Raw genomic sequence first — 14477 nt, forward strand, 5'->3', positions numbered from 1 at the left:
ACAATGTTAAAAGCTTTTGATGGTCACACATATACGCCTTGTGGAATCTTGAGTAATCTACAAATTGAACTAGGGGGAAAAATAGTAACTATTGAAGTTGAGGTTGTTGACAGACCCCTTGACTACAACATTTTACTAGGAATATCGTGGGTTTATGCTATGGCTACTGTGGTTTCAACATACTTTCGTACGATTGCATTCCCTCATAAGGGTGAATCACAGTTATTGATCAAATCACTTTCTTCACCTCTAGTTCACAGGCTACTGGAAGCATTCCATTAGTTCATAGACCCTCGCTATCTCTTCAAAACATTGGTGTAGGTCTCTTCAAGGATTCTTCCCTAATGGGTACTTTTTCACTACCATCACCATCAAACATGGCAGAAGTGGCAAAATTTGAGACTTGCAACATGATATCTTCCACTTCATCTGATTTAAGGAAGATTACCAATAGTTCTGAAGTTGATAGTAGTAATGAAATCATGTCGCTAAGCCCTATTAAGCTTGCATAGCAATCAATCTTTCTGGCTTGCGTGACGAACCCAAATCCATCTTCGCCAATTGTATGGGTAGATTTTTCATTAGAATATGGTACATCCTCCGATCCTTTTTCACATATATTTTCTACTGATGAAGGAATAGTCCAATCAATGATGACGGAAGAAGAACCATGGGAAGATTATCATCATAGTTGCCATATTCCAGATCACATAGAAGATTTTTCAAATGAACTTAATCACCCTTCAATTGTTGATTTCCTTTCAAATTCGGTTTTCATAGATACAATAGATTCTGAGCAAAACTTATCAAATATCGAAGAAACTATTTCTATCAATATTTCGACCAAACTTAAAGTTGTGGAAAACATTCATGTTGGCAAATCTTGTTCTCCATCGGAACTTGATATTTGCCATGCTCTCTTTCGTGAATTCCAAGATATATTTGCAGGGCCATATTAGGAGATGCCAAGAATTGACTCTAGTATAGTTGAACATGAAATTAAAATGTATCCCGATGTCAAACTAGTGCGATAATGCCTCTGCCCTGTTCATCCAAAGAAGGTTGTTGCCATTAAAACAGAGGTTGAAAAACTTTTGCATGCTGGTTTCATACACCCTGCTCCTCTTACTGATTGGGTTTCCAATATTTTTCTTGTCATGAAGAAACAAGGGATAATACGAGTGTGCGTCGATTATAGGGATGTTAATCAGGCTTGTCCAAAATACAATTATCCCACTCCCCTTATTGACCAGATTATTGATGAATGTTCCGGATGTGAAATATTTTCATTTATGGATGGTTTTTCCAACTATAATCAAATCAATATCTACCTAGAGGACCAATCTAAAACTGCTTTTATTTGTCCATGGGGCACATTCCCTTATAGGAAGCTCCCTTTTGGGTTAAAGAACACAGGGGCAACTTTTCATAGGGCAATGAACTATGCCTTCCATGACATCAAACATATTGTTCAACCATACCTTGATGATTTACTTGCTCATTCACGAAAGCGGACTAATCACCTGCAGCATTTGAGAGCTATATTTTTACGGTGTCGAAACTACAAAATACAACTCAATCCACACAAATGTGTGTTTTGTGTTGGTTCTGGTCGTTTTCTTGGTTTCGTAGTGTCTAAGGAGGGAATTCGACTCGACCCACTTAAGGTTCAGGCAATTCTTGACTTGCCTCCACCTTCCAATCTACTACAGTTACAGAGACTCCAAGGGAAGGCTAACTTTTTGAGGAGGTTCATTCCCAATTATGCTGAAATGGCTAAAGGATTATTCATCTTTTGAAAAAGGGGATACCATTTCATTGGGATCAAGTTGCACAAGCTTCCTTTGATGCTCTTAAAGATACCTTGATTAGAGCGTCATTAATGTATTCCCTGAATTATCAAAATGACTATTTCCTGTATCTCTGTTGAAAATAGCAACAAGAAATGCTAGAAATAACATTGCTATAAATAGCATTTCAGGATATACTCCAACTCTATTGGAAATAGAAAAAAATAGAAATGCTAAAAATAACATTGCTGTAAATAGAATTTCAGGATATATTCCAATTTTAATTAGTCCCTGAATTAAAATTGAGAATTAAAATTCGAACTTAGTTTCACTAGCTGTTTGAAAAATAATTAATTAATTCATATTGAGTTAATTAGTTGGAGAAAATCAAACATGAAGTCTATGTGAAGATATGCAACATTTATCCCTTTGATTGAGGAAGTTAACCTTAATTAAGGAGATAAGGATGAGTTGTAATTAGTTAGCTCAGTTAACTGAGTTAAGTCTAGTTAAATTAGTTCCAAACAGTTGGAGGAACTAATTGTGAGTTCAGTCAGTTAATACATGCATGCATGCAACTAGTGTTCTCCAGATAACTGAATATTCTCTCATAAATAAGTCATGCATGTTAGTTCAGAGAAAGACCCAGTTGAGACTAAAGAAAGGGACAATGTACTATCAGTTGGAGGAATTTTCCTATAAAGGAAACTCATCCATGCAGAAGGAATTATCTCCTTCAGGATTGTGCAGTTATTTCAAAGGTCAATGTTGTGTGTGAGGTGAGAATCACACAGGCTGCAGCTGGAGGGCCCAGGAGAAACTGCGCAAGGAAATAGGAGGCTTGGAGGACAGAGGAGAAGGCATATGTGTTGTCTATTCTGTCTGTGAGCAGCATTTGAGGGATTGTAGTGAGAGCTGGATAGCTTGTGAGCTAAAGCTTTGTGTAATTCTGAGATATTTCCACTTGTATGATAATACAGATAGCGGGGGTTTTTAGCTGAGGATTCTCCCAGAGTATTCTTCCGTGTTCATGTGTGATTGATTTCTCATTCTCTGTTATATGTGTTCTATTTGATCTTGCTCAAAATCGATTAATCTTCCGCAAGTTTGTTTGTAGAAGTAGATAAAGTATTTTTCTTTAGTATATTGCATTATCAGGTGATCTACTGTGGGAATTTCTACATGGTATTAGAGCTGAGTTTATTAGAGCTATGAATGGTATACGAAGAAGAGAAATTGAAGTAAAAAAATTGGGTCACGAGTTTGCAGAGCATATCTGAAAATTTTTGTGCAAAAATTTTAGAAACAAATAGCAGATCTAGATTCCTCATGGAAAAATACCCAAATTCAAAAAAAAAACAGCTGAATCAGAGTTCGGATGAGAGAGATATTGCTGATTTAAAATCAGCTATTTTTCCAGTAAATTTTGTGACGGCAGGAAAGATGAAACAAATTGGTGTGCTAGCCAAGAACCTGTATGCACTTGAGGTACAAGATGCATGCAAAGCCTTGAGGAGCAAGGCAACCATTAGAGACTTGGTGGTTGAGAGGGAGAGTACATTACCTCTCAACATGTAGCGCCAGAAGAAGTCTCAGACAATTGTGGAGGAGCCACAATTGGTGAAGAAGCTTCAGGAGGTTGTGAAGCAGCCGCAACTGGAGAAGCTGAGAGGAGATCGAGTGGAGGCATCCACTCATACAAAGACCTCCAATAGGGGGAAATTTCGAGCCAAGTGGGCAGAGGGATCACATGCAACCATACCTCCAGGTGTGAGGTGGGGAGATGTGGAGTGATAGTCCAAAGAAGGCTGAAATAGGGGTAGGATCCTTGAGGTACCTAGGCTCTTTGATTATAACTTTCTATGGGAGCCCCAATGAGTAGTAGTAGGACTGGCTGAGTGGGTAGAGATGGATGTGGATGGAGAGGTAGAGAGAGCTACAGTGCAGGAGTCTCAAGACAGTGCTGAGCTAGCAGGTTGCAACAATGCGAGAGGCACAGGAGTGTTGCACCAGTGCAGGATGGCACATAGAGGTGTGCAACGGTGCGAGATGTAGGGAGTTGTTGCAGCAATGTAGAGGTTAGAGAGGGAGCACTTGTCAGTAGCAGAGGGAGCCTCAGTATCAGAGGGTGTTTCTAGCCCAACAGGGAGGTCAATTGGGAGATCAGTTACTTACTTCTCAGTAACTAAGTTGCAGTGCAGCAGTGGGCAGCACGATGCAACATGATGAGAGGAGGTGCAGTGTGGATGCAGTGTTGGGAGATAGGACCAACAACAACATAGATGTAGCAGGAGGAATCAGTGTGATTGATGCAGTTAGAGATCAAAGTGACAGAGGCTAGAGCAGTCAGATACTGAAGAGCACAGAGGTGCAGAGTTTTCAGTCGACATAGGCAATAACAATTAGAGACTTTGATGACAGAGGCATCATTTTGATTCAGGTTGGATATTTTTTGTTTCTAGAGTTGTTGGAGTAATAACACTTGAGAGAAGTGTTGAATGTAGAACACTCCAAAGGTTCAGGATCAGGTTCGAGCTGAATGCCTTTCTTGTTGAGAGGGAGTGTTGAAAATAGCAACAAGAAATGCTAAAAATAGCATTGCTATAAATAAAATTTTAGGATATACTCCAACTCTATTGGAAATAGAATAGAATAGAAATGCTAAAAATAACATTGCTATAAATAGCATTTCAGGATAGATTCCAATTTTAATTAGTCCCTGAATTAAAATTTGAATTTAGTCTCACTAGCTGTTTGAAAAATAATTAATTAACTAATCTTGAGTTAATTAGTTGGAGAAAATCAATCATGAAGTCTATGTGAAGACATGCAACAGTTATCCCTTTGATTGAGGAAGTTATCCCTTAATTAGGAGATAAGGATGAGTTCTATTTGAGTTGTAATTAGTTAGCTCAGTTAACTGAGTTAAGTCCAGTTAAATTAGTTCCAATTAGTTGGAGGAACTAATTGTGAGTTCAATCAGTTAATGCATGCATGCATGCAACTAGTGTTCTCCAGATAACTGAATATTCTCTCATAAATAACTCATGCATGTCAGTTCAGAGAAAGACCCAGTTGAGATTAAAGGAAGGGACTGTGTACTATCAGTTGGAGGAATTTTCATATAAAGGAAACTCATCCATGTAGAAGGAATTATCTCCTTCAGGATTGCACAATTATTTCAGAGGTTAGTGTTGTGTGTGAGGTGAGAATCACACAGGTCGCAGCCGGGGGACCCAGGAGAAACTACGTAAGGAAATAGGAGGCTTGGAGGATAGAGGAGAAGGAATATGTGTTGTCTATTTTATCCATGAGCAGCATTTGAGGGATTGTACTAAGAGATGGATAGCTTGTGAGCTAAAACTTTTTGTAATTCTGAGATATTTCCACTTGTATGATAATACAGATAGCGGGGTTTTTTTATCGGAGGCTTTCCCCACAGCATTCTTCTGTGTTCATGTGTGATTGATTTCTCATTCTCTGTTATATGTGTTCTGTTTGATCTTGCTCAAAATCGATTAAGCTTCTGCAAGTTTGTTTGTATAAGTAGATCAAGTATTTTGCTTTAGTATATTGTATTATCAGGTGATCTACAGTGTGAATTTCTACAATCACGCCACTGCAGATACAACCATTGGAATGGTTTTAGTCCAAGAAGAAGATGGGATTGAACATTCGATATATTATTTGAGCCACAATCTCAATGATACAGAAGTTAAGTACTCTTACATCGAAAAGTTAGCTCTGGTTGTTGTTCAAGCGGTACAGAGATTTCACCACTATATCCTACTTTGAAAGACCACTGTCATTTTGGATTGCAACCCTGTGACATATATTTTGTCACGTCAATTGTTGGGGGGAAAATACTCAAAATGGATCATCATTTTGCAGGAATTTGATTTGGAATTCATCAATTCCAAGTCAAATAAATCTCTAGTTTTTGTCGAGCTTCTTTACAACCTTTCCTCCAATACCATTGATTCAACATCAAAACCATCATTTCTGGATGAGTCTATGTTCCTGATTCCATCATCTAACCCGTGGTATGGAGATATACTGATTTATCTCCAAACCCAAACTTTCCAACCTAATACCTCTCGCTTGCAACAATGTCGTATCTGATACCAAGCCAAAGATTATCTGATCATTGGTGACACTCTTTATCATCAAGGTATCGATATGATTTTACGGAGGTGCCTCACACATGAGGAAGCCAAGAAAGTTTTGAATGCTTTCCATTCAGGTGCTTATAGTGGAAACTTATCTGGTTATGCTACCAAACAGTGGATTCTCCGTGTTGGTTACTTCTAGCCTACCATAATCAAAGATTGCATTATTGCTGTCAGAAGCTGTCATGCATATTAGATCTATGACTGAAAAGCTAGATTACCACTTGCAACATTGCATCCTGTGTCGCTATTGGAGCATTCACCAAATGGGGCATTAACTTCATGACATGTAACCCTCACTCGGTCGGGGGGCATGGGTACATTATAGTCGCCGTTGACTATTTCACAAAATGGGCCGAGGCGATGCCTACATTAAACAACAGTGGCGAAATGGTTGCACTTTTCTTTTTCAACCATGTGGTTTCCTGGTTTGGTGTACCACAAGATATAGTTACAGATCATGGGTTGCATTTTCGCAATCACATGATGACTGAGTTAACTGCCAAGTTAGGACTTTCACATGATAGTTCTACTCCTTATTATTTGCAAGCTAATGGACAAGTTGAGGCCATAAAAAGGGTCCTTAAGTGATTGCTTCTAAGAATGATAGGGGTTCATGAACGAAACTAGCATTTAATCTTGTACTCTTCTTTGTGGGCATATCGAACCTCGGTAAGGAATGCAACTGGATTCACACCCTTTCAATTGGTGTATGGTCTAGAGGCAATCTTGCCGATACAATGTGAAATTTCATCTCTTAAACTCGCAATTGACCTGTTACCCGACACTTCTGATGAAGAAGCACGTTTCTTAGAACTCATCCATCTGGATGAAACCTGTCGTGAAGCCACATCGGCTAATGAAGCACATAAGAAATGAATCAAGGCGCAATACAACAGAAATGTCAAGCCTCGCATTTTCTTAGAAGGAGACCTAGTCTTGCTTTATGACCAGGAAGCTGATAAACTAGGAGCAGGAAAATTTGAACCACTATGGATGGGCCCTTATATTGTTAAGTGTGTTTTGGCAAAGGGTGCCTACGAGTTGGTGGATTATGATGGAATTCCATTGTCACAGCCCTGAAATGAGCTGTATGATCCAGGTGGATATTGGTGGCCACCTGCCAAGTCCACCTGGACCCCCACCATTGTTTCTCTCAGCATTTTCAGTTTCCTTAATTGTAGCACAACTTACTATTTTTAGCAGTTTTTCGGGTCCTGAACTTCCGGAGCCGTTTTGAGGCCCTAAACGACGTTTTTTGGGAAATCTGGGGCAACATGGGTCCATGGACCGATGTTGCCTCCCAAAGTGGCAGTGCTCGGATAGATCTTTCTAACGAGCTATTGTACGCATCAAACGGAGATCGTATGCCAAAGTTACGACACTGGGAAGTTGATGTACCAATTTACCCAAACGGGGCCCACAGTTTGGCGTTTCATCTTCTAGGGTTAGGTTTTGGAATGTTAAGGGTTTTCCATTGTTTCTCAACAATAAATAGGCCTTTGAGCCTCATTGTAACACAGTTCAGAGGTATGTAGCCACCACATCTCTTCTCAGAGATAAGCTACCATCGCCCTAGCTGGTTTAGTTCCATTTCTGGTTGTAAGCATATTTCAGTATTTTCCATTAATGAAATGAAGTATTATTTCCGCTGCATCTTTGTGTATATGGTTATCTCTGTAATTTGTTGCGTTCCTGTTTAAATCCGGATCAGTGGTATCAGAGCGGTCTGCTTTGTCTCTGTTTTTCTTTGCATGTCCCCAACAAGGTCGGGATATAAGGAGTTAGGGCTTGAACTGGTTGAACCTTTGCAAGACCAGCCTCGGAAATCCCGACGGCCTCCCATGGCGGATGAGAAGAAAGATGAGGGGGCAGGAGATCCCATCAAAATCTTGCTCGAAGAAACCCTCAAGCGACAACGGAACGCGATGATGGATAGCTTTGCCCAGATCCTTCAGCGGCTACCCAGAAGCGACGCATTGGCTTCCAGCAGCTACTCTGGAAACGCCACACCCTTTAAGGTACACGTTAATTTTGAAATCCCCATATTCGAGGGTCAGATAGACGCAGATGCCATAGATAAATGGTTAAATCTGCTAGAGGGTTATTTTTCTGTTCATGAATTTTCGAGTCGGGAAAAGATTGTTTTCGCTCTTCTCAAAGCAGCACCCCACGTCAAGGACTGGTGGGAAACCTACTGCGAGCAAAAGGATGAAAGTACTGGCTCACTATTTTCAGCTGCACCCACCTGGAATTCATTCCGAGAGGCCATCAAGGAGCAGTACTACCCTGTCGGAAGCTATGAGGATGAATACATAAAGTGGACCACGCTGCAGCAGGGAAGGGACCAAGACGTGCCGGAGTTCACCAATCCTTTCCATACCCTTCGCACAAAGTTGGGTATCAAGGATTCAAAGCAACATTTGATACTCAAATACCGTGGCTGCCTGCACAAGTACATCCAGGAAGAAATACAATTCCTGAACATCTCCTCGCTCGGCGCAGCATACCAATATGCCGTTAAGGTTGAGCAGAAGTTTAAGCAAAAGAAGCGAGACTTTGGATCTGCGAATCCAAAGCAGGGGAAAGGTGCCCCTAAACCACAAAACAAAGGACAAAGCCAAGGCGGGACAGCCCAAGACAACCCGCCGAAGCTGCAAGCAAAGAACAGCGCCGCGAAGCCGAAAAAGGACACGGGAAAATGGTGTGAGTTCCATAAGAGCTCCACCCACAACACAAGTGAGTGTCGGGCCAAGCAGTCACTGGTGGCTGAGCTAAAGGTTTCAGAATCAGATGCATGTTCTGACTCTGAGTCAGAACTCGATAAGGGGAATGACAAAGGGAAGAAGATCATTGATGCAAATCCCAACGCCATTGTTGCTACCGCCAAGATCCAGAAAAATGAACCCAAAGATCCAGAGGAGGAGGAGCGTCTCTTCCACTCCCAGATGTGGGTAAAGGGCTCCTCGATACAGTTCATTGTTGATAGCGGGAGTCAAAAGAACCTCATTTCGGCAGAGGTCGTGAAGAGGTTGGGCTTACCGACCACAGCACATCCACAACCATACACCATTGGGTGGCTTCACCAAGGACGAGATCTTCGCGTGAGCCAGCAGTGTCGCCTTCCATACAACATCAAGCCCTTCACGGATGAGGTATTGTGTGACATTGCTCCCCTTGAAGTTTGTGATGTATTATTAGGATAGCCATACTTGTGGAAGCGACATGCTGTGTATGAATCAAGGCCCCGTGCTGTTATTATTACATTGGGAAATAAGTTGTACAGGATACCGGAGGTAGCACCATCTACCGCCATCTCTTTGATTACTGCAAAACAATGCAGTAAGATCATTTCCAAAACCAGGAAATTTGTTTTCTTGATGATACGCCCTCAAGGAAAGAAGAAGACGGTGGCCGCGGCCTCCAGACGGGGTCCCTCTGCATGACAACTACAGATGGACAAGGTTGTGGAGGAGTACGAGGACATCTTCACCTCCCCTGCAGGGGTTCCTCTGCACTGTCAGGTCAAGCACTCCATCGATCTGACCCCAGGTGTGCCGCTACCCAATGGACCAATTTATCGGCGCTCCATTCTGGAGAACAATGAAATCAAGAGGTAGATTCAGGAGCTCCTGCAGAAAGGTCACATCCGTCCGAGTTCATCGCCTTGTGGGAGCTCGATCGTGTTGGTACAGAAGAAGGATGGGACGTGGAGACTCTGTATTGACTATCGGGTGCTGAACAAGATCACTGTCCGTAATAGGTACCTGATCCCGCGGATTGATGACCTCCTGGACCAACTAAAGGGGGCGAAATATTTCAGCAAGGTTGATCTGAAGTCAGGATATCACCAGGTACCAATCGAACCCTCTGATGTGTGGAAGACTGCCTTCAAATCCAAGGAGGGCCTTTTCGAATGGTTGGTTATGCCTTTCGGATTGACGAATGCTCCTGCAACCTTCATGAGGCTTATGGATGACATCTTGCGGCCATTCACCAACTCCTTTGTAGTAGTATACTTGGATGACATGCTGATCTTCAGCCAGAGTTGGGAAGAACACCTCCACCACATCCGACAGGTTCTCCAAACACTGCGGCAACACAAGCTATGTGCCAATTTGGAGAAATGCACTTTTGGCATGACCCGGGTTCAGTATCTTGGATACATCATTGATGAATAGGGGGTGCATGTCGATCCAGCCAAGATCCAAGTCATTCGGGATTGGCCATCTCCAACCACTCTAACAGAGCTCCGCAGCTTTCTAGGTCTTGCCAACTTCTACCACAGGTTCGTGTTGGGGTTTTCTCATATTACTTGGCCCTTGAGTCAAGTCACCAAGGGAGGGGCGAGAGCAAAATTCTTTTGCTCTGAATCTCAACAGAAGGCATTCATGGAGTTGAAGGATCTCCTCCGCACGGCACCAGTGCTCGCGTTACCAGATTTACAACAACCATTTGAGGTCGAGACAGACGCCTCTGACTATGCTATTGGGGCAGTCCTTACTCAACAGGGACATCCAGTGGCATATCATAGTGAAACACTTTCAGACACAATCCAGAAGTACCCCACTTATGATAAAGAGATGTATTCCATTGTACAGGCCTGCCGACAATGGAAGCGTTACATTTTGGGGAAGGAAACAGTCATCCACACAGACCACCGACCCCTGTAGTTCATACAGACCCAAGGGAAATTGCAGAATGATCGCCATCAGAAGTGGTCTACATACCTGCAACAGTTCCACTTGAATATCAAGTATAAAAAGGGTAGCACCAATAATGTTGCAGATTGCCTCAGTCGACCACCGATCATGGCGTTAACCATCGTGCTCAACTCTTGTGGGCATGAGACTTCTGATTGGCTGCTTCTCTACAAAAGCAACCCAGAATTCGGCCACACATACCAGACACTCTTGAAGGGTCGGCATGTCCCAGATTTTCACCTCTAGGATGCCCTGTTATGCCACCTGGGTCACCTTTGTGTTCCTTTAAGCGAGCGTGCCAAGATGATTTGGGAAGCACACTACAGTCGGGCTGCTGGGCATTTCGGGGTCGAGAAAACAGTGGCAGTACTGCAAAATTATTTCTATTGGTCGAATCTTCGATAGGATGTTGGGAAGTACATCAGATCATGTACTGCCTGTGCCATTGCCAAACCGACCATCAAGAAGCACGGCCTCTATACCCCGTTGCCTACACATGTAAAAGTAAATTTTCAATTCACATCATTAGTTGAATAGGATTGCACATAACCATATATAAAAACTCTGAAAGTAAAAATAAATAGATGTTTTAAAGTTTTTTCAAAATTTGTGTCTAAGACATGTTTGGTCATCTAACCTAAAAACTCAAAAAGCATACAAAAATAATCTTAAGTAGACCTAGTGATGCTCATGATAACAGGTCACAGCCTAAGCTATCATGCGCAATAGACACATCCTCACAGTATGGCACTATAGCCTCATAGGTAACTCCTCGATCTGGATATCCGTAATACCGAGAGTTAACCCCTCTACATGATCTTGTAACTCTGCCAGTGTCTCGGTCAAATCCAAATCTTGGAGAACTGCTCTCCCAACATTTCTCTGCGCTAGTCCACCTACCTCTTGTTGATGTCTCATAGGTCAAATAGTACCAACATATGTATGCATGAGAACGATTTTAGTTTAGTCTTGGAAACATCAAAAACACAAAAACATGTAGAAACTTAAAAATAAAAAACATTTGGTCAAAAAACAATTTACCTATAGCACCCCATTGAGCGCCCACTGGTAAACTCAACTCTGGATCTCCACGAAAATCCATCCCTGCATATGGATGCTCCTCGATGACAATGTGTTTTCGATTGAACCAACTGAAGAATGTAGTAGAAAATGTATTCGATGACTAACCAACATGTCTAGCCATCAATTTAACCCACCTCTGCATCCATGGATCTCTAGGACCAGCTACACCTAGTGTTACATGTTGAGGTTGCATCAATGGAATTCTCTCTAAGGTAAAAGCGATTAAGAGCAATCCATAGCTAAAATTCTTTGTCTTACCACTCTTTACCTTTGTCAGCTACTCTTTCAGTGAAGAAATTACGGCCTCACACCAGTTGAATAAAGTTGGCTCAAGACACTCAAGTGCATACTGCATGTATGATCTGTTCGCCAGATGAAGTGTCACACTGCCTGCCAACTTTGTGATAGCAAAAACGATTGCTCTCAAAGGCAAATAACAAATATCTTTGATGATTATCTTTCCGTCTTTGCTAGGCTGTGTACCTGGCCAACAAAATTGTCGATCATAGTCTCTGACTGATTCACCCCTAAGGGAAGAAACTAAAAGAGAAATGGGGGAACCACATCTCAACAACCGTGTAAGAAATTAAACATCATCGATCATAATAGGGACCACTTTGTCCCTTATGTGAAAATCTTGATCCATTGGATCCCATGCATGAACTAGGAACTGCAATAGTTCTGATTGTTGCCTCATCCCGGACAACTTGAAGTATTTGAGCAACCCATAGTTTCTGAGTGCCTCAACAGTAGCCGGATCATTTAAGGCAACCATGCCTTTTTCTTCATGCTCTCTTTCTCACCAAGTAATAGACATTATGATCCAATGAAATCTTGAAATCAAACCATAAGCTTAGTTAGGATCCATTTCATGCAAAAAACTAGTGAAATTTTGGTCCAAACAGGTGAAACAAATTTGTGAAACTTGCCTAGCGCAGCCCAGGCAAGGAGACAATGCACTACAGAGAAGATACCCTTTTGTTTGGGTGCTCTGCAGCACAGTTTTCTACATGGAAGGCTGCGCTAATCCCATGCCGAAATATTCTAACCCTAGGGGCCCTAAAAACCCAAAAAAATTGCCTGAAACTGTAGAAGAATGACATGAAAAGATAGAGGAGGGGTAGATCTTCTACCTGGTCCAGATGGCATGAGAAATGATCCACAAAATCTCTTGCAATCAACTACTGAATATCGAGGTAAAAAATAAGGTCAGAGCACAAACTGAATGGTAAATATCAAATGGTGAAAATGACATGGTGAATTCTTGTTTTATGTTTATTTCATGATCACTAAATGAGTAAACTTTAGTATTTACCCATTTTTACTAATGGAATAGGTATGTTTGATCCGTTTAGTGTTTCTTTGAACAAATTTACAACTGATTTACAAAATTTGACGTGCATGATCATGAATTGTACTTTTACCATAGAGCATACTTTATCTCTTTTTCGAGCTTTGTTAAACATCGAAAAAGAAACCCCTTGCAGTCCTCTTTAAGCTCTTTTCAGACTCTCAAAATATGAAAATATTGCCAAGTGCTTATCCTTTTTAGCTTGTTAACGGATTGGAAACGACATCTACCTAGTATAATTTTAACCCTTTTCTGGACTGAGATAGATTATTTACAAAAAAAGAATACGTTGATCGAACATGGTCAATAGGTTCTCTCTCGTATTATTTTCTACTTTTTCGGACTTGAGAGACAAATCTACGAAAAAGAACTTGTGGAGTTTTCTTTTTGTCCCTTTTTGAAACTCTCTAAACATGAAAAGGACTGAGTTATCATTATCGTTAAACTCGTTAAAAAATCAAATAGCAACAAACTTGTCCATCATGATAAGACTGAGTTTCACCTTTGCTAGACTCGTTAAAACATCACATAGCGATAGATTCACCCAAAGGGTGGAATTATGCAACAAGCATTTGTTATCCTCCTCAAGCTTGATAAAAATAAGAGGTATTGGTCAGCAATGACTGGGGAAAATGGGAAAAGGGGTAAACCACTTTATGGCAGCAGGTTTCTCTTGAACATGACACTTTCACTTCATCACTGTGACTACTTGGGTTGGGCTATCTGCTTGATGGTCATCATACCTTGGTCTATCATACCATCCATTACTTTGGTTTTGGGTCAATTCTACCAATTCATTCAGTGTCGCTGACATGTTCAAGAGAAGTCACTCAGTTGAATTCATCCTTTGCAATACTCATAAGCCTTCATTTTCATGACCACCATTCCTGAACCTTGTGTCGTCAGTCATATTCCGTCTCCAAAAATCATTACACTCGTTTTGTGTCGTTGATGTGGGATGCATCAAGGCCCTCCTACGACGAGCTGCTTCTTGTCAACATCAACACATTATCCAAGAAGTTAATTTAGAAACACCCTTTCAGTACCTTGAGGCTTGCATACATCAATGGCAAGTTTCTCGCTTCCGATGATAGGTTGACATCACTGGCCTTTGATCGAAAGACTTTGTAGGGTGTTTGACATCAAAACATCCATTCACACCATGTAGAATGTATTGTAGTACCTTGAGGATCATTATCATTATCGGTTGTTTCTCTCGCGTCTGTTAACAACTTACATCATTGGCTGGTAATCAGACAATGTCTTCCCATGTTCGACTTCAGATCACATATTCACATGGTTAGACTCGTACTTGAGCGAATGATTGAACGAGATAAAAGATCTCAGATCTAGTTTCATCCATCTAGGTTGCGATTTCAGG

Source organism: Pinus tabuliformis, chromosome 2_1 (assembly GCF_031772625.1).
Source record: "Pinus tabuliformis cultivar Carrire ecotype Pingquan chromosome 2_1, CPIR1, whole genome shotgun sequence".
NCBI classification, from domain to species: domain Eukaryota; kingdom Viridiplantae; phylum Streptophyta; class Pinopsida; order Pinales; family Pinaceae; genus Pinus; species Pinus tabuliformis.